This window comes from Sus scrofa, chromosome 9, assembly GCF_000003025.6.
Source record: "Sus scrofa isolate TJ Tabasco breed Duroc chromosome 9, Sscrofa11.1, whole genome shotgun sequence".
NCBI lineage: Eukaryota > Metazoa > Chordata > Mammalia > Artiodactyla > Suidae > Sus > Sus scrofa.
In genome coordinates, this window is record NC_010451.4 from 50,306,318 (window position 1) to 50,327,503 (window position 21,186).

The 21,186-nt window shown below is 43.3% G+C and overlaps 1 protein-coding gene across 2 annotated transcripts in view; it reads left to right on the plus strand.

Annotated features, from left to right (window-relative positions):
* Positions 1 to 21,186, plus strand: part of GRAMD1B (GRAM domain containing 1B) — a 248,309-nt gene that overhangs the window by 47,298 nt on the left and 179,825 nt on the right. Inside the window, exon 1 of one of the 2 annotated variants that reach the window (XM_021063037.1) lies at positions 16,033 to 16,868. The exons of the other annotated variant lie outside the window; for it this stretch is intronic. The gene's annotated coding sequence lies outside the window, so the exon portion shown is untranslated. Of the gene's footprint in view, positions 1 to 16,032; positions 16,869 to 21,186 lie in introns of those variants that run through there. 2 annotated transcript variants of the gene reach the window in all.

The following is a 21,186-nucleotide window of genomic DNA, read 5'->3' on the forward strand; positions in this document are numbered from 1 at the left end:
AGTAACTGACTTAACATCACACAACACATTAGTGGCAGAGCTGAGTAGTGCTTTCCTGCCTCCCAGTTCATTCTAATCTTCCCCTTTCACAAGAAGAACCCAGGACCTGGAGCGCTAGGCTCAAAAGCAGCCTGAGAACATCTGAAAGGGCCAACAAATATTCAGAGCATTGTCCGGCTCCCCTCCTGGCTCACTGCCTTCACTGCTCAGCTCCGGAGCCAGATTGAGACACCCTGGGAAGAGCTGGGGGCAGCCTGTGGTTTGTGTGCTGCTTCTGAGAGGGGGTGAGTTGCCAACCCTGGAAATTCCTCCTGGTGTCAGGGAGTCGTGGGAATGTGCCCAGGTTGCTATGGGGAGGCTTTCAGCCCTGGCTGCCACAAAGCACCCCCCTGCCAAATCCTGTCTTGCTGATTCTCAGTGGGGAAAGTGGGAAGTCAGAGTAGAAAGTTCCAGCCTGTCAGAAGGGAAGGAGCTGAGAGGCCATCTCCCCACCATGTTGACAACCTTAGCTTTGAAACAGATAGAGAGGGAGGATATTTGGTAGAGGGGGTCTAGGTCGGGAAGAGATGGGAGAGAAAATGATCAAAGGGGGTCAGGAGAAACTGCGTGAACCTATGTGTGTGTGTTGGGGGAGGGCCGGCAGGCTGCCTGGCTCCCGAAGGCGGCTCAGCACTCCATGTGTTCACACCTACTTATGTAGCCGATGACCTCAGACCCACTCCTTGTCCTGCCTGTCCTCTTCCCTGCCCCTCTTCTTCCTGCTGCCCCCTCCCACAGCCCCCCTCCTCCAAGGCTTGGGGTAGAGTGACGGCAGCAGAGATAAGGTCCTGCTCTTTTACTTAAGGAGGCACGTCCCTGCTAACTTGTGGGTTAGAGAGCCAGTCAAGGCCAAGGCCAAGGCTGCTGCCCATGGCCCTGGTCTGTGTCCTGAAGACACTGTTGTGGTTACTTACCCTGGCTGGAGAGGAGGGCTGCTTGGACTGCATTCTTGGAAGTGAAGTGAAACTCAACAGTGGGAAATACTGCCTGTCCTGACTCATAAAACTAGGATCTTCGGGGCAAGTGGTCCCAAGAAGCCCATCACTCTAGTTCTTTTTCTTGGAAGAAGATTCTGGAGGATTTCAACTTGCGAGGGCATAGTAGACAAGATGGAATGCTTTCAAATTTTCCAGTTGTGTAATTCATTTAGTGAGTTGTGATCAGAATATTATAAAAAATGAACTAGACAATAGACACTAGACCAGGGCACCTTACATGGAGAAGGTGAGTGTTGTTTCACAAAACCCTTTTTAGTGTTGTGTGGTGTGTTGGATCACAGTGTACTTCTCACTGTAAGTCACAGCCCCAAACTTCGTGCATCGCTGCTCCTTTAGAGAGCATCAGGAGTGAAGAAGTGGATTCACTGTAGGGTCTGCCATGAAATTGCTCTGTGACCTGTAACAAGTGGTTAAACCTCTCTGACCTTCATTTTCTTCATCTGTGAAGTGAACAAATGAAACCAAATGACGAGATAAATTATATATATATATATATGCATAATTTTTTTTTAATGGTTGCACCATGGCATGTGGAAGTTCCCAGGCCAGGGATTGAATCCAAGTTGCAGCTGCAGCCTATGTGTCACCACTGTAGCAACATCAAATCCTTTACCCAACTGTACTGGGTCGGGGAGCCAACCCATGCCTCTGCATCGACTTGAGCCACTGCAGTTGGATTATTACCCTCCCTCACCAAAGCGGGAACTCCAGATTCTCTAATTTTTAAGATAAATGAGAATTCAACCTATTTTTAAAAGGTCTCAAAAAAAGGAGATGACATCCTCTCCAATAAGCAATAATTTCCGTTAAAAAGCACGTCTGCCTCTTTAGGCTTAGCTCTTCATTCATTCATTTACCAACAGTGTATTGAATAGTGTCGACACAGTGTCAGATACTGTTCTAAGTCCCAGCGAGCCAACAAGCGGATGAAACACAAAAATCCCTGCATATGAGGGACTTCCTTAGAACCCTCTCCTGCAGTTTGTTTTTATTTACCATACATTTAAAACAAAACAAAACTGCAAACCTTCTGTAGGCTGGAGAGGATAGTTACTATTTTTCCAGTAATTGGTTTGGATCCTCAGTTTCTCTTTTTGTGAAGTGGGAATGCAGTAATGGAATGCTAGCAATTCAAGGTCTGAAAAGTCTTCTGACGGTATTTCATGCTCAGAAGGGTGACCTGACCTGATAATCTCAAATAGGTAGGAATCTGAATGTTCCAGACTGGAAATTACTATTTTCCTTGAATGGTTTTTTCTAGGAGCTCTTGAAACCACAAACCACTGAAAGGCAGTTCACTTTAAAAGTTCAGTTTCAGGAGTTCCTGTTGTGGTACAGCGGAAACAAATCTGACTTGTATCCATGAGGAGGCGGGTTCAATCCCTGGCCTCACTCAGTGGGTTAAGGATCCGGCGTTGCTGAGATCTGTGGTGTCGGCCTGTAGCTGTAGCTCTGTTTCGACCCCTAGCAGCCCTAAAAAAAAAAAGTTCAGTTTCAGCTCCTTGACGTATTCATCTGCTCTCAGTATAGAGATGAGAAGCATCCTTCGAGGACTTTGGGATTGGAGTGGCATCTTTCTGGCTTCAGGCCGAGGACTCTATTGTTTGGAGCAGGGGCTGGGTAAAATGCAGCCTGCATATTCTGGCTACTAGGGTGCTTGAATTCTGTGTTAGGAGTGCTAGGGGACTTTGGAATCTAAAATCATCCTGACCGCCAGGAGGCAGTAAGAACTTGTTTTTTCCACACCACTAATGCTTGCCATTCCTGTCTACTTAGAGCCTGCAGTTTTTAACAGCCTAGTAAAATGATCTTTTCAAAGCAAGTAGGATCAAGTCAGAGGGACTGAATGCCACGGCTGTAAGCAGTTAGTAGACAGACACTCATCTTTCTCACCTCCCAAAAGTAAATGTATTGGTCCATTCATTGATTCAAAAGATACCTATTGAATCCATTCATGTACAAAGTCCTGAGTTAGACTCTGCAAATCTAACCTTCATTAAAGCAAAGCCTCTGCTATCAAGGACCTCACCGTCTAGTTCGTTCGTTCTTTCGTTCTTTCTTTCTTTCTTTCTTTCTTTCTTTCTCTCTTTCTTTCTCTTTCTCTCTCTCTTTATCTTTTGTTTTTTTAGGGTTGCACTCTCGGTATATGGAGGTTCTCAAGCCAGGGGTCAAATTGGAGCTGGCCTACTCCACAGCCACAGAAATGCCAGATCCGAGTCGCTTCTGTGACCTATACCACAGCTCATGGCAACACTGGATCCTTAACTCACTGAGCAAGGCCAGGGATCCTGCATCATCGTGGATACTAGTCAGGTTCGTTTACCACTAAGCTATGATGGGGACTCTTTTTTTTTTTTTGTCTTTTGAAGGTTTTTCAATAGACAGCAGACAAAGGGTTTTTTTGCCCCATGGTGGTTCCACATGGTCCCGAATCCAAGGTTACAAGGTTGTTTTCCTTTTTCCTCCATGATTTGACAATACTTTATTATATATGTCTGTATCCAGGACAAGTTTGTTTTCCTAGAGTAAGGTGAAGGTTCTAGGCCTTAGGATCATAATCTTGACAATTTCAAATGAGAGAATATAGATCTCTGTGAATGAGATTTAGGAAAATGGCCTCAATGCCTTTGGTGATGTAGTTTAACTTTGGAACTCATTGTGAGTTCCAAGCCAGGAATCATTTTTTTATTGTGTAAACTTGTAAACTGATCAATCTTTCTGGACCTAACTTTTCCCAGCTGCTCTAAGAATAGAAAATTAAGTGACATGGAAGAGAATATTATGTGGCATTGCAACAATGTAGAAACCCAGTGGGGATTTTGCTAGCCTCTTTGCTACGTGTTTACAGTTAGTTGTTTGTTTGCATAGCTAGTGGTTCCTCTTGCCATCTCTCTCTCTCATTCTTCCAAGTTTTGTTGAAGTACAGTTGATTTACAATGTTGCGACAACTTCTGCTGTACAACAAAGTGATTCATTTATACACATACACATCCATTCTTTTTCTGATTCTTTTCCCATAGAGATCATCACAAAATATTGGGTGGGTTGAGTTCCCCGTGCTATACAGCAGGTCCCTGTTTCTTTGCCGCCTCTCTTATTTGGTGTAGTTGCAGGGTTCTGTTAAACTATTGTGTTAGAATCAAGATGTCAATAACTATCCAACCAAAGGATCGGATTTTATTTTTCACATTAACTTGGATGAGCTGAGTATGTCAATGGATGACATAATATACTCACTACTTTCTTAAACATAGAATGGAACCAGGAAAGCATTCTGGGGTGCACTTCTCCCACCCTAAACCTTTCTTGGATGGGTATTGCCCATAGGTTATGTTGAAAAGTTTGGCAGGATTACCGACGTGCCAGAGCCCTGATGGGTAGTGAGCATTTATAATTAAGTGCAATAACTGGGAGATACAGGGAATTTGCTAGAATGATTTGGTCTATCTCTAAATAGTTGAACATGAATTCATGCAGAGGTAACTCTGCCTTTTAATACTAACGATGATCCAGCCGCTCAAGTTTAGATTCTTGTGCTTTCCTATGCCAAACCTCTGAAGACTAGAGTCCTCTTTAGTTAAAAGCCCACTGCAAGGGAGAGTGGAATGCTGCTTCTATAATGTGCAGATAAAGTGTGATATTACTGTTATTGTCATTGTTTCAGGATACCAGAAGTAGTAGGATAAGGACTGCACTGGTCCGTAATGTTTGTCCTCTCTTTAATTTTATCTGGTATTTGCCTGGAGAAAGCACTGATTAGAGTCATTTTGACCAAAAGCCAGAGAAGAAGAAATTTGATTACCTAATTTGGTGACGTAGGCATTTTCAGGTAGTGAAAAGATCTTTGAAGGGGAATTAAGAAGACCCAACATGTCATTGTCTTACCAGCTAACTACCAGGTAAGCACTTTCCATAATTACGGTAATTTGGAAAGGACACACCTGGCTGGAAATCCTGCCTCTGCCTCTTTCTATGGGACTCAGGCAAGTCCTATCATTTCTCTGATCCTGCTGTCTCATTGGTAAAGTAACATTACACCTATTCTATCTCCTTTGTTGGGGTGTTGTAAAAACCATATCACTTATTTGTGTAGAAGTGTTTCGTTTATAAAGGGCTCTACAGACATTGAGTTTTTACTTTGGTAGCTGGACCTCAGGGTCTCATCTGATCTCTGAAGCTTCCCATCTCGTTCCCTTGACACTGGTGAACGTCTCTATTTCTCACTTCTCTTCTTATCTTTTTTGTCTGCCCTTTCTTGCCCTGACATCCAGACAGGAGTTTCTGAGAAGGAAACACTATTGACAAATGTTTATTTGTCTTTGGCTTTTAGAACACGCCCGTTGCCCAGGCTCTTGGTGCTGAGTTACGCAGCCTCATTACCTGCTGGCAGACATACAAGGCTTGAAACTCAAGGACCTTTGCCTGCAGCTAACTGCACTTCCTGTAAACATCCACTTGTGAGAAGTGGGCTTTATTTCTGCCTTCGAAGTTGGTGACTCAGATTCCTGAGAATATGGTTCACAGGGAACACATTAACAACAACAAAACTTTGTGATTGCAAGAGGGAAGGAGGAGGGAGTGGGATGGAATTTGGGGTTGGTCCATGCAAACTGTTACATTTGGAATGGATCAGCAATGGGGTCCTACTGTACAGCACAGGGAACTATGTCCAATCTCTTGGGTTAGAACATGATGGAAGATAGTATGAAACAAAAAAAGAATGTAAAAAAATTTTTTTAAATAAAAGCATTTAAATTAAACAACAACAGCAATACTCACACCAACACTGACAGTCTTCCTTCTCCAAAGCTGGTGCTTTCTTCACTGTCCTTAGAGGTCAATAACAGGTGCCTGACTTACCCTCACTGAGTTTCAATTAGTTCTGAACTGCAGTGGAGTTAGAATTATTGAGTCATGGGATGAGATTTTATAAATGGGTTCTCGTATTCACCCCACACCAGACATCTCTGATTCTAGTAAGCTCAGGGAGGCCAGCTGGCAGGCTGAGGTGAGCGAGCTATGATATGAGGACAGGGACCAGACCCTTAGGAAGCTTTGAGGACAAGGAGAAAAGGAGTTTATAGAAGCAGCAGAGGAAACCGGAAAAAGGGGAAGGGGAGAAATCTTTCCAAGAAAAGAAGAAAAGAAAGAAATGGAGGGGGCAAAGGGGAGTGAGGGTATCAGGATGGGGTATAAGAAGGAAGATAAAGGTCTGAGAGAAGGTATCTTTGCTCCCACCTCCTACTGAGACAGAGCAGAAACAAATGTTCTAGAGCAAAATCAGCTGTGCCTGGATGTCCCTGAGATGCTCTATATGCGACTCTAAGGCCATCAGGGACTCAAGCCTCTTGAGTGCCCAGTGTTCTACCGATCCAGGGACCCCTGTGCTGCTGATCTAATGGACAGTGACAGCTGTACCCCACATCCCTAAAAAGCAGCATAGCCATCTCTTCTTTTTTTTAAACCAAAGTATAGTTGATTTACAATGTTGTGTTAATTTCAGGTGTACAGCAAAGTGATTCAGATATATCTATCTATCTAGATAGATAGATAGATAGATTCTTTTTCGGATTCCTTTCCCTTATAGGTTATTACAAAATATTAAGTCCTTGTTGGTTTTCTATTTCATATATAATATGTGTATATGTTAATCCCAACCTCCTAATCTATCCCTCCCTGCCTTTGGTAAGCATAATTCATTTTCTATGTCTGTGGGTCTATTTTTGTTTTGTAAATAAGTTCATTTGTATCTTTTTTTTCTTAAAGATTCCACACATGAGGGATATCATATAATATTTGTCTTTCTCAGTTTGGCTTACTTCACTTAGTATGATAATCTCTAGATTCTATCCATGTTGCTGCAAATGGCATATTTCATTCGTTTTTATGGCCGTGTACTAGTCCATTATATATGTGCACCATATCTTCCTTATCCATTCATCTATCAATGGACACTTAGGTTGTTTCCACATCTTGGCTATTGTAAATAGTGTTGCAGTGAACAGTGGGGTGCATGTATCTTTTCAATTAGAGTTTTTGTCTCTTCCAGGTAGATGCCCAGGAGTGGGATTGCTGGATCAAATGGCAACTCGATTTTTAATTTTTAAGGACTCTTCCGTACTGTTTTCCATAGCGGCTGCAGCAATTTACATTCCCACCAACAGAGTAGGAGAGTTCCCTTTTCTCCGCACCCTCTCCGACATGTATTGTTAGTAGACCTTTTGATGACGGCCATTCTGACTGGTGTGAGGTGGTACCTCACTGTACTTTAATTTGCATTTCTCTAATAATTGGCAGCCATATCTGCTGGCCTACAGCACAGCCACAGCAACACCAGATCCCAAGCCGCATCTGTGACTTACAGCACAGCTCATGGCAATGCCAGATCCTTAACCCACTGAGTGAGGCCATGGATGCTAATCAGATTCGTTTCCACTGAGCCATGACGGGAACCCCCATATCCTCTTCTTGAGAGCTGGACCATCACATGCTTTCTCGGGGTTTGAGGAAGGACAGGGAAGACCTAGACAGAAGACTCTGGCAAAGAGAACTCCCAGATCACTTTCGGCAGGAAGAGGCTGTGAGGAGTGAGGAGAGCAGAGAATGTATCATTCCATGACAAAAGTTCCAGTTCCTCTGCTCTGCTGCTTAGTTGCTCAGTGGCTTCTAGGCAGAGTTTGATTTTTTTAAAAATCTGTGAAATACATCTCCATCTTCATGCCTACCTGTGCCTTACTGAGATAATAGGTGTGACCCCTAACGTGCACATTGTCCACCTCTTATGGCACTTTTCCACTGCCTTCTATTTAAATATTTGAATAATTTCCTGTCTTTAGTAGGCTATGTGCTTATCAAAGGCAGGATACTTACAGATTTATCGCTTAGCATGGTACCTAGAACAAAACAGGTATAACAAACGTCTGCAGAGTTCCCGTTGTGGCTCAGTGGTTAACGAATCCGACTAGGAAGCATGAGGTTGCGGGTTCAATCCCTGGCCTTGCTCAGTGGGTTAAGGATCTGGCGTTGCCATGAGCTGTGGTGTAGGTTGCAGACGCGGCTCTGATCCCGAGTTGCTGTGGCTCTGGTGTAGGCCTGCGGCTACAGCTCCGATTAGACTGGGAGCCTCCATATGCTGCGGGAGCAGCCCTAGAAATGGCAAAAAGAAAAAAAAAAAGAAAAGTCTGCAACAGGCATCTAATTGTGAAATAAAAAAGGCAGATGATGGTTTCTTTTTAGGACTCCAATGGGTAGATCTCTAGAATCATATCAGCTCTAAAACTGATGTACTGCTACTACTTAGTCTTGATGTGGCACATGTGGGCTTGGTGTCATTAGCTTAAGTTGTATTTCCCCAAAGATTGGGAACTGCCTTGGGTCCATCTTCACATCCCTAATTTTCTTCATTTTAAATTAAGGAATAAATTTAATTTTGACATTTTTTAGATTAAAAACATTTTATCTTTAAAAAAATCATTATGAGCAAATGAAATCTATATGGATACCACTTAGTACAACATAGGAAATCACATACACACACACAATGTTGTAATTTTAGCGTTTGTGTAATATCATTCCACTTCTAGGAAATGTATACGAATCTCTACAAATAACCATAAGTGATTAAATATGTAGTAGATGTATGTTTATTTTTTTTAAATAGCTGCATTTCTCCTTTGAGGGAAAATGCCATGATTTCCTTAATCACTCTTTTTTTTTAGTATTTTGGTTGTCGGCAACTTTTCACTGTTAAATAAAAATTCTCTCTTACGTTAAGAAGTCGTTATTATTACTGTTGGAAAAAAAAAAAAAGAAAGAAACAAAACCTAAAGCTATTTGTTGAGTGCCTATTGTGTGTCAGGCACTTATAGTTGATCACTAATTTCACCACCCAGGAAGTGTGTATTATTTTTCTCCTTTTGTGCAGTAAAGAAACTGAAACCTAGAAAAGTAAGTAGCTTGACTAAGTCATGGAGGCAGCGACTACAGAGACAGGATTTATACTTAGGTCTCTCTAACTCCCAAACCCTATTCCTCCAAGTTATAAAACTCCTAGGCGCAGGATTGTAAGGTCAAAAGGTTTAACTAGGAGTTCCCTTTGTGGCTCATAAGAAACGAATCTGACTAGTATCCATGAGGAAGCAAGTTCCATCCCTGGCCTCACTCAGTGGGTTAAGGGTCTGGCATTGCTGTGGGTGTGGTGTAGGCCAGCAGGTGGATCTCTGATTTGATCCCTAGCCTGGGAATCTCAATATGCTTTGGGTGTGGCCCTAAAAAGACAAAAACTTAAAGGGGGGGGTAACTAGCTTATAGCTCTAATCATATTTTTCCATGTTGCTTGCCAAAAGCTTGGTGCTATTAGATAAAGCCCCACTCCCTGAGGGTATTTTCTCCATAACTTTGTCCGACTTCATTTTTTTTTTTTTTTTTTTTTTTTTTTTTGGCTGTACCTACAGTGTATAGAAGTTCCCAGGCTAGGGGTCAAATCGGAGCTACAGCTGCCAGCCTATGCCAGAGCCACAGCAACACTGGATCTGAACTGTATCTGTGACCTGCTTTGTAGCTTGTGGCAATGCTGGATCCTTAACCCACTGATTGAGGCCAGGGATTGAACCCGTATCCTCAAGGTCACCGTGTCGGGTTCTTAACCCACTGAGCCACAACAGGAACTTTTGACTTCATTTTTTAAACTAAGAAACTCAAAGATCTGCACCCACTCTCTTTCTTACCTTCTAAGTACTGTTTTTAGGCAGAATCCATCCTGAGTTGAGTGTTACCTGCCTGGAAAGGAGCACTGATGATAGCAGTCTGCCCTGAGTTCACCCCATCCTGGGCTCTCACCCTTAATCGAAGATGGGGCACCTGTGTTTTCCCGCCCTCCAAACCAGCAGTGGAGAGAAATTACACTTCCTTCTTTATTCATTATCTCCTCCCTTTCATTCCCTTTTTTCCTTTGAGAAATGCAGCAAAGCATACATTGCTAAAATGAGAGCAATGGGGCACCCTGCCCTGATCTTTCCTGCCTTTTCCTCCTTGCGTCGGTGACTGTGTCTTAGGAACATGTCTTGAATGCAGACTAATCTAGAAACATCAGGAAGTGTCATTATGGGACGCAGGGACATGGAAGAATTACCACAAGAACTCAGGGACCATTGGCACATCTCATTTTTGTCTTTTGAAATTCAGGAATGAATTGAATGTTCCAGGAGACTCCTGAGAAGGGATCAGAGGAGGAACCTGGGATTCCGCCCCTGCTAATACCTCTCTGAGGAGCTTAGAACTTGCATGATAAATGAGATTCCTTTCCTTGTTAGTTACTGTTTAATCACTAACCTTTGCCATTTTGCTCCTTTGGTAAAACATTGGACTCTGAGGCTTGTTTTTAGTGTTCCTATTAAGAGTCCCTGTTGCTTGTTGGTGACGTGGTGCCCAGGAGAGTTCCAGCGTTCATGCACACAGACATAGAATGTGCAAAACCCCCCTGGCTGCCACTGCTATCACCGAGCCCAGGGTTATATTGATATCTTATTGTTGAGGCTTGTTTGGGTTTTTTTTTTTTTTCCTCTGGCACCAGCCTCTTATAAATTCTAGAAATAAATAATAATGGTTTCACTCTGGTTCAAAGAGGATTTTCCCCTGCAGCTGATTTTACTGTAATATATAGCTTAATATAAAGCCTTGAATTCTGAATACAGTTAGTCTTCAAAGTGGATTAAGACTGTAGTGCTTGGGGCATTTCCAAGGCATTAGTTACAGTACATTGCATTACCAGTTGCTTCTCCTGTAATGAAAGGGATAGAAAGATCACCCGCTTGAATAGAAGACCCAAATGCCATCTTTTAACTTCTGTGGAGTGTGATGGAGATGATAATTGAACAGGCAAAACTGTTCTCATTGTAAGGAAGCAATCAAGCATTCTCTAGTTCCCTTAGAAAAGGCAAGTGCAGAAATCTGAGATGCTGGAAGCTGAGAGTTCTATTCAGACTAGTGATAATAATAATGATAATGATCATGATTGTATATTGTTACCATTTTCTATCTCCCCCCTTCTTCACAGCCCTTAAAATAAACAAACCTGTATTTTAGGCTATTAAGTTGACCTCCATCTTTATCTGTGTCTTTTCTGTGAGTGGGGAGCTGATGAAATGATGGATGGATTTCAAGCATGAACCTGTGTACAGTGGATTTTTTTTTTTTTTTTTTTTGCTTTTTTTTGGGGGGAGCTGCACTTGTGGCATATGGAGGTTCCCAGGCTGGGGGTCAAATTGGAGCTACAGCTGCCAGCCTTCGACACAGCCACAGCAATGCAGAATCCAAGCCACGTCTGTGACCTACACCACAGCTCATGGCAACGCCAGATCCTTAACCCCCTGAATGAGGGCAGGGATCGAACCTGCAACCTCATGGTAGCTAGTTGGATTCCTTTCCACTGCACCACGATGGGAACTCTGGAGTGGATGTTTATAGTGATCCCTGGTGTGTGTACGATGTGTCTGTGCAAACAGACATCCCTTGCTGTTCGTGTACCTTATTACATTAGTGATGAATATCAGTGCTTATACCCATGATGGCAGATGTAAAAATAATATGTATATGTCTGATGCAGAATACTAACTCAGGTAGTCAGTGTAGGAGCATGGGCTTCCATGCATTCTTTGATGTGGCCACTGATTAACATTTGTGGCTTAAGGGCTCCAGGGAGTAACATCCCCACAGGCCTTGTTTACTATAGGGGGTTACCTACACCCAGAGGGACATGAATCCCTAATCTCCTGTGACTCAATTTATAGGAAGAAAAGAACAAAGAAACTATGAGACTTATGGGACATTTCCACCCCTAATACCCTATTGTACAAGGATTGACATAGGTAATTGATCAAGGCCCATAGGAGAAAACCACATCTTTCTGGACCCTATGTTGGTGCTGCCCCCATCTTTAAGAGATAAAAATCCCTATAGGACAATAGAGAAAGGGGGCCCTTCTCCCCCTTCCCACAACCCTGGGAGCTATCTGCTTTCCTTTAATAAAGACTTTGCTTGCTTGCTGCCTATGTGTTCGTGGAGTTCCTTCTTCAGCTGCCGTGAACGAGAACCTGGATTCCGGTATCAATTTTCCGGCGTCACACCCATGGACTTTTCTTTCCAATTACTGTGTGCGAGGGACTGTGCAAGAGCTTTATGTGTATAATTTGGTTTATCTGTTACAACAAGCCCATAATATAGACACTGTGGTTAAGTCTGATTTTTCATGCGGGTTAACTGAGGCATTGAACATTACTTAACCTGTTAATAAATGGCAACCCAGACTTTGAACCCAGTCATTCTAATTCCAGAACCCATGCACTTAATTGCTTAGTCATATTGACAGCCATGCATGAGGAAATAAAGGAGTATTATAAGCTTAATGTAACTGGAACGCATGTTATGAATGTCAAGGATATGCAGCTATGTCTGCCAGCTTTGCGAATTCCTATCTACACGTACCAGTATCGACACTGATTATCAAACAGGTCATGTGATGCATATTGAAAATGCAGAATTGTACACTGTTGCAGCTGTTTACCATAGGTGTATGAGGGAGTTATCAAATCAGATATCAACTTCAATGCTGACATTGAAGACCAAGATCATTCCACGCTGGAGGGGAGACCAAGCTAACCATGGAAGAGCAAAATCGGGCATCACATTGTGCAGTTTGAACCCAGCCCAGCTGCTGATTGGTCGTGTGTCTTTGGATGACCTTCCCACGCCTCGTTTTTAACATTTGAAAATGGAGATAATGCCTGACTCATTGGGGCGGGTGATTTGAAGATAAATTGAGGAGTTCCCATCGTGGCGCAGTGGTTAACGAATCCGACTAGGAACCATGAGGTTGCGGGTTCGGTCCCTGCCCTTGCTTAGTGGGTTAACGATCCGGCGTTGCCGTGAGCTGTGGTGTAGGTCACAGACGCGGCTCGGATCCTGCGTTGCTGTGGCTCTGGCGTAGGCCGGTGGCTGCAGCTCCGATTGGACCCCTAGCCTGGGAACCTCCATATGCCGCAGGAGCGGCCCAAGAAATAGCAACAACAACAACCAAAAAAAAAAAAAAAGACAAAAGACAAAAAAAAAAAATTAAAAAAAAATAAATAAGATAAATTGAGAGCGTGCCTGATTCATAGTAAGTGTGCAGTAAGTGGTAGCTCATCTTACGAAGATTGTGTTTGGATCAGTCTAATTTAAATAATATGCCCTTCACACCTTCAGTCTAGAACCTGGGTATGTAAGTTGCTCTTTGTAACATTTCTTCTCAGAAAACAAGCACATTGTTCCGGGATCCTGAGCCAAACACTTACCCATATAAGGTATTTAGTGTCAATAAAATGGAAAGTACGTTATTTTGAGGATGTGCTGCAGAGGGCACTGTTAGTAAAACAGTAACAGGAAGGATGAAGTAGTTTAGCATTTAGAAGTATGTGGTAACTTCTGTAAATCGAAAACCATTCTTAAAGTTTATTTTTTACAAAGTATGTGGTCCTGTGATTCTGGACTCAGCTCCTCCATCATTAACAGATTAACTTCGTCTTGGTACCACAGCAAGCAGCTTACAAAGGCAGCCAACAGAGAGGCACTTCTTGAGCCAGTTCCTTATCTATAAAACGTGGGGGGTGGCTTCCTCTAAGGTATTTTTTCCGTTTTGAAACTCCAATGGAATTAATAGTCCTTTAAAGGGAATTAAGGTGTGACTTAATGTTGGCTTTATAATCAAGATTGGCAGCCATCCTTTGGACAGGAAACTGTGAACTGGAGTTTGACACTTGCCATCAGCCTCTCCATGGAGTAAAACATGAGCCAGCACTGTAGCTGCCCACCAGCAGCGCCCCCTGCATGGAGCTCAAGGTGGAGACCAGGAGTGAGGCGCTTGGCCCTCTGGGTAAACTGGAAGAACAGGCCTTCAGATAGTTAGATGTTTTCAGGAGAAGATTTTATGAGCCCAATTCTTGCACCTCCTCATATCTAGAAAAATACTAAAATCTGTCAATGATAACTAATGTTTGTGACTAGTAGTAACCTTCACGAGACCAGCAGCAAACTTCTGTAAAATGCGTGCGTGGCTGCTGGAACCTCCCCCTTCACCTTTCTGACATATCTTGATATTCCCCTTTCTTCTTTAGGGCAGTATTTCAGAGCTTTCTGAAGATAACTCTGAAATACTGCCTCCTGGGCTGTAGTTAGTGGGCAAAACAAAAGATGTCATGGTCACTTGTGAGAACAGCCACTCCCAAAGGTGGGCCAGTGAGCCCCGAGGGGACTCAGGAAGCTCAGACCTCAGGTCTTCCCCATAGAAATGGTTTTCTGTAAATCTTCTGTGAATCTGGTTCTCTGTAAATCTTTTGTTCCTACTACCTTGCATTGTTGCAAAAACTCATGTATCCTAGGTTTTCTGGTTTCTCTGTTTCCTGGGCTTAAGTCCTAATTTCACCCGATAAAACTTAACTCTCAACTTGTAGGTTGTATTTTTTCAGTCGACAAAACAATGGAAGGGGATGGTTATTTTTTGGAGGGCAGGGCAGCCCTGGAACTCAGGTAGGCCAGAGCTTGGCCTCTCTTGGGATCTTTGGAAGGAGTTGGATGAAATCCTTTCTCGCAGGAATGTTAAACTGAGGCCCTCCCCAGTAGCTGAGAGAGTTGACTCAACTCCAGTTCAGGTGTTTTCTTAAGAGTTGATAGGTAAGCAGCTGTTTCCAAATGCCTTCTTGTTCCTGCCTTTAATTGCTCCCCAGAGGTCCACAGTCCAAACATCCTTACCTAAGAAACCTGAGCTTTTAGTTAATCAGGAATGGATGTTCTGAGCAAAGAGTGTTCTAGTCCCAGGTTACTCCTCCTGAGACCTATGTGATGCGGGCTGAGTGTGATGTGATGATCTCAGGGAAAGTATGACCTTGGCCAAGCTGTCCCGAGGGATGCTGCAGGGTGGAATAGACTGTGTTCGCCAGCCTCTGTCTCTCCAGAAGGGCAGGCCACCTCCAGAGAGTGTGAGCCTGGGAAACTGACGGCAATGGGTGCCTCTGCCGACCTCCCAGCTTCTCGCTGGATACCTTCCCCACCCCCACACACCATTTCTTCATTCACAGGCATTTACTGAGCAGATACACCATCTGGGGCATTGAGCACTATGACAGGATGGCAAGGATGAATGGGACTAGATCTTGCCTTGATGGCATTACAACCTGAGGGGAAAATGAACATCAATAATTATGATACGAGGGGGAGTTCCCGTCGTGGCATAGTAGAACCAAATCCGACTTGTATCCATGAGGATGCGGGTCCGATCCCTGGCCTCGCCCAGAGGATTGGGGATCCAGCGTTGCCATGAGCTGTAGTCGCAGATGTGGCTCAGATCCCGCATTGCTATGGCTGTGGCACAGGCTGGCAGCTGTAGCTCCGATTTGACCTCTAGCCTGGGAACTTCCATATGCCACGGGTTCGGCCCTAAAAAGCAAAAAAAAAAAAAAAAGAAAGAAAAGAAAAGAAATTATGATACAGGGTGGAAAAGGATGTGTTGCAAAGCAGTGTGGGTAAAGTGCGGTTTTTTTACACAAGTAAGGATTGATTTAAATGAATATGGAGGGAGTTCCCATCGTGGCGCAGTGGTTAACGAATCCGGGAGCGGCCCAAGAAATAGCAACAACAACAACAAAAAAAAATGAATATGGAGGACATGCTTAGAAAAAGAAAAGTCAGGAGGTCCCGTCGTGGCACAGTGGTTAACGAATCCGACTAGGAACCATGAGGTTGCGGATTTGGTCCCTGCCCTTGCTCAGTGGGTTAACGATCCGGCGTTGCCGTGAGCTGCAGTGTAGGTTGCAGACGCGGCTCCGATCCCACGCTGCTGTGGCTCTGGCGTAGGCCGGGGGCTACAGCTCCGATTCGACCCCTAGCCTGGGAACCTCCATATGCCGTGGGGGCGGCTCAAGAAATAGCAAAAAGACAAAAAAAAAAAAAAAAAAAAAAAGAAAGAAAGAAAAAAAAAGTCATACAAGGACAAATAGAGCAAGAGTATTCGTAGATTTGCTACAGAAGCTAGGAACCTATGGAATTCTATCACCCTCTTACCTGGAAGTGTCCTCCCAGGTCCTCTGGTCTTGACCTCAATGTGAGAACATCCCCCACACATTCAGTCTCTGCTTAAACACCTCCACTAATGCGGACTCACCATTTACTTTTGGATGAACAGTGTCTCATCACTAAAAAAGTAGAGGAGAATCTCTAAGAATGGTGGGGAGGGGTGGAGAGAGGGAGAGAGGGAAGAGTGAGGAAAAGGCAGGGCAGTAACCCCAATTTTCAATATTCCAGTGGGCCCTGCCTGAAAGCGAGTAGGACTGATGAGTGCTGACTGGTTGTACTTTGGTTGAGCTGGGGAGGTTTTATTATGGTGAGGATGGAGCCTGATGTCCTGGGTCCAAGGTCCAAGGATGCAGGGTGAACTTGCACAGAATGAGATCATGTGAGCCAGCCTTCAAGAACAGAGACTTTGCTCTGGCTAGCAAGATCTAAACCATTGCTTTATTACTAAGCCCTGGAAACAAGTTAGCTCTTCCTTTGGAAGCTAAGTTAGAACCCGAAGACCACAGAGAAGATACTTTTAAGAGCTTTAGTGTTTACTATGCTACCATTTCAGCAGGTAGTGGCAAGCCTCATTTTAAGCAAACCGACTTAGTGCAGCCTCAGGCTGCCCCATTCATACACAGGCCCGGCTTAGAGCATTGTGTAGACAGTCCGTACAGGAGCCTCCAGCACCAACACCTGCAGAGCCCTGCTGACTCACCTGAGACCTCTGGGTGGACTTCTTAATAGGTAAGAAGTGTTGGAGACACTCAGGTACAGATTAGGAAATAGGGCTTCACTGACATCATTCACTGCAAATAAGAAACTGCTTAGGTGTCCTGAACATGCCGTGCAAAGTATTTTTTGCAGGTACTTCTAGCAAGTGAGTTCTGCTAAATAGTTGGGATAGTGTTTCTTCTTAAAATACTTAGCATTCAATAGGAAGGCCCAAGGGAATTGGTATTAACTTTGTGGTGTGTTTTAGATAGGGAACAAACAGAAAGTGACTGAAGTAGACAGGAAAACAGAGTGTCTCAGTTAGCAGAATTGCAATCCCAGATATCAATTTATTTACCAAATTGCAAACAAGATAAAAGCCTTCACAAAAAGTGACAGAGAGAACCAGCTTGCTTGGTGGCTGAAAATATATATCTTATAGAAGGTCGAAATAAAATAATACAGAGGAGTGGAGAAAAACACTGGTTGGGGATTCAGAATACTTAGGCTTGAATCACATTTTAACACCTAAAGTTTTTAATCTTTCTTGGCTTCTGTTTCTTCTCTAAAATGGGAAAATGACACGTACTTCAGGATTTTTATGAGGCTTTATGAGAAAATACAGCGCCCAGCGCAAGAAACTTTAGATGAATCTGAAAATTTTTAGGACGCTGGAACATTTCTAATCTATGCCTGGGTGAAACAAATTTTTCATTTCATATCATTATCATATATTTGCTTTGACATGAAAGGGTATGAGCATGTACTTTGATTATTTACAAACATACTTTTAATAAGCAGTTGTGTTGTTACAGAGTTGTGTAGAAGTCAGGCAATATTTAATATGCATGAGGGAAATTTCCCACAAAAGGAATTCTATCCGTGTAGAACAAAAAAGCATTTCCCAAAGCAGATAAACATTATTAGGTCTTTTGTCCGAATCTGAATGTTCACATTTTGGGATCAGTTCTAGTGAGGTATTTGTGTTTGATTAACTTCTTGCTGTGTGGGGGCTTATGAGGGGATTAGATCCACACAGAATGTGTGTGGACAAAAGCAAAATGAGTATTTGGATTCCATAGTACCATTTGTTTTTAAATTATTCTTTAAGGTCAAAAATACTACCTCCAAAATAACACTGGCGGTAATTATGGTAGAATTTGACCAAAAGACATTTGATTTACAGAAATAGATTTCCATTCCAGCCTTATGACTTTGGTCCAAGGTTGCTCTTACCATGCCTCAGTTTCTCACCTGTGACCCTGGGTGAGACAGAGTGGAGGAGGAATGGACCCAATATCTAAAGAAATTGGACAGAGTATCTGATGTTTCTTCCAGGCCTATAATTCTATTGTCTAAGGAGGGTCTATTGCTAATAAATGTTTCCAGCTGTCAGGCAGAGTTAGTACGTCTTCCCGAAGTACTAACTTATGTCAAGGGAATGGCTGAGGGTATGGAAATGGAGCTCTTTCTTTTCCTGGAAATATGATGAAACAAGGTCACTCAACATTCAGTGATGTTTCATGTTTACTGTGGACATCTGTTATTCAGCGGGTGGTTTCCTGGTAAAATGTGCCTTATTCAAGTCCATTAATTGAGTAAAAATGTTCCCACACATAAACAATCTATTTCAATGAATCCTTTTTTAAAACAAGGGATTTGTATTATATGAAGATCATTCCAATCCATACATTTTTAAAGCTTGTGTTTTCAGGAGTTCCCGTCGTGGCTCAATGGTTAACGAATCCTACTAGGAACCATGAGGTTGCAGGTTCGATCCCTGGCCTTGTTCAGTGGATTAAGGATCCACTGAACAAGGTGTGAGCTGTGGTGTAGGGCACAGATGCGGCTCGGATCCCGCGTTGCTGTGGCTCTGGTGTAGGCCGGCAGCTAGAGCTTTGATTCGACCCCTAGCCTGGGGACCTCCATATGCTGTGGGAGCAGCCCAAGAAATGGCCAAAAAAAAAAAAAAAAAAAAAAAATTAAAGCTGTGTTTTCATACACCAGGATTGCTTAAAGCAATGTAGACCTTTCCAGTTTAGAGACTGTGAGACTATGGTAGAAATTTCAGAGATCCTCCAGCATAATCAATCCCCAAATTCCAATTTCAGGGTATTTAAAATACCACACAGTCACTGAATTGAAGAGAATTGTGATCTGAGGCCAGTGGTCCAATGTTTGAGCTCCTAGAAGAGGGGTGGGGGGATGAGAGTACTGGTGTAGCCACTAAGGGAGCAGTTGAGGGCGGGGTACAGCCAGGTTCTGCTAACGGACTGTTCCTGAAAAGTGGGAACATCTGAAAGTGTGACTTTCATTTCAAGGCCAGAGCTCACAGTAAATGCAGAACTTTACAGGAATGAATTATTTACAGTTACCGCCTCCAGATGGATTCCTTGCAGAAAGATAAACGACTTGGGGGTGCAGTGGGAATGGTGGTCCAGAATTGGATTCCAGGAACCGTGGCTGGAAAGCCTCCTCTGAGCTACATCTTCAACTCCTTACAGTGTCACAACAGAACAATTCAGATTTTTTTCTTTGAAGTGGTACATAAAGGCTAGTATTGCTTGGCAAACGTGCTCTTGTATCCATTGGAACAAACCGCAGTTTTTACAGTTTCGGCATCGTTTCCCAGGGCAAGAAGTTACCATGGTTCTGCTCAACCCTAGAAGCAGTTTGGCGCACATTGCTCCAGCATCGCTACCGCTCTAGATCTGGGTTTGTTTATCTGTAAAAGGGGGCTACTTTTCTGACTTAAAGGAGGTGGTTAAGTTAGGCCTTAGGTGGTTGCTTTAGCACTTCAAAGCAATCATTTTCCTAGAGCTCTGCAGCCCTTTTCTTGGAGTTCAGCCTCCAAGTCTTTGAGTCTTGGTATTTGCATGTGAAGTCCTTTATCATCTGTGAAACCTTGCCTTTTTGATATGCGACTTCAGTAAACATCTGTCACCTCCCTGTGCCTCCTTCTGTAATCTCTAAAACAGAATGAACAGTGGAGATAAAATGATGGTTGGGTCAGATCTTCAGACTCTGTGTTTGTCATTCTGGGATTTCGTCATCACCAGGATGTATACTCTTGCAGGGTACAGACTTGGTTCTGTGCACCCCTTGTTTTCCAGCATTTAGAACACAGCACGCTCAGTTCATCTGTGTTTAAATGGGGCAATGAAGGAAGATTTATAGTGGATGTAATCGCTTGTTCTCATCCCTCACCTCAGGGAACGTTATGCTCTTTTTTAGGATTATGTTTTTCTATTATGTTCTTTTTGATGCCAAGAATATACCCTACTCTCTTTTACACCTTTGCACAGGTGGTCCTTCTGCTTTGAAGCATCCCCTCCTTGTCCTACCTGGAGAACTCCTCTGCTAACCTTCCACCTTGAATAGGTGGAAAGAAAGAACTTCCTCTGTGAAGTTCTTTCTGGATCCAGTTCTCTCTCCTCCGGGCTCACAGTACATTTGGTACATACTTCTGTTGAAGTGGATTTTCTTACCAAATTGTAGTTCTTGGATTGGTTTTCTGCTCTCCCTCCCCTCCATTGAGGTATCTGAAGCAACTGAGGCCAAGGGCACCTTTGGTAAACCTTTAAAAAGTCTTTTGAGGAGTTCCTGTCAGTGGCTCAGTGGTTAATGAATCCGAATAGGAACCCTGAGGTTGTGGGTTCAATCCCTGGCCTTGCTCAGTGGGTTAAGGATCTGGCGTTGCCATGAGCTGTGGTGTAGGTCGCAGATGCGGCTTGGATCCCGAGTTGCTGTGGCTGTGATGTAGGCTGGCGGCTACAGCTCCGATTCGACCCCTAGCCTGGGAACCTCCATATGCCGAAGGTGTAGCCCTAGAAAGGACAAAAAAGACCAAAAAAAAAAAAAAAAAAGGTTTTTTGAGGAATAAATGAATAGTTTAACAGAAACTCTTCACGGTACTCAGTATGATGGTGTGCTTAGAGTCTGGGCATATTAAATACTTTTTGATTGATTTGCTAGATTATCAGGTATACCACCAAGCCTCAATTTTCTTAGCAGATACAGGCAGAATTCCATTTTAAATGGCATAATCATACAGTCACATTTTTTTCCTCTGAACCATAACATCTGCCAACAATAAAACAGGCATGTGCACGTGCACACACACACAGTATTTTTCACAATCTAACTGCAGATCCTAGAAGAGCATTTAACACACAGGAGATGCTCAGTAACTATCTAAGAATGAATAGGGATGGCTGCCTAATTTCTGGAAAGTGCGGTCACATCTTGCAACCTCTGTTTATCCTTCCCTCCATGCTGTCTCACCTGGGGCAATGGCGTTTCGTCTCTTGCACTTGCCACAGCTGCTCCCTCAGAGGTCATCCACGACCCA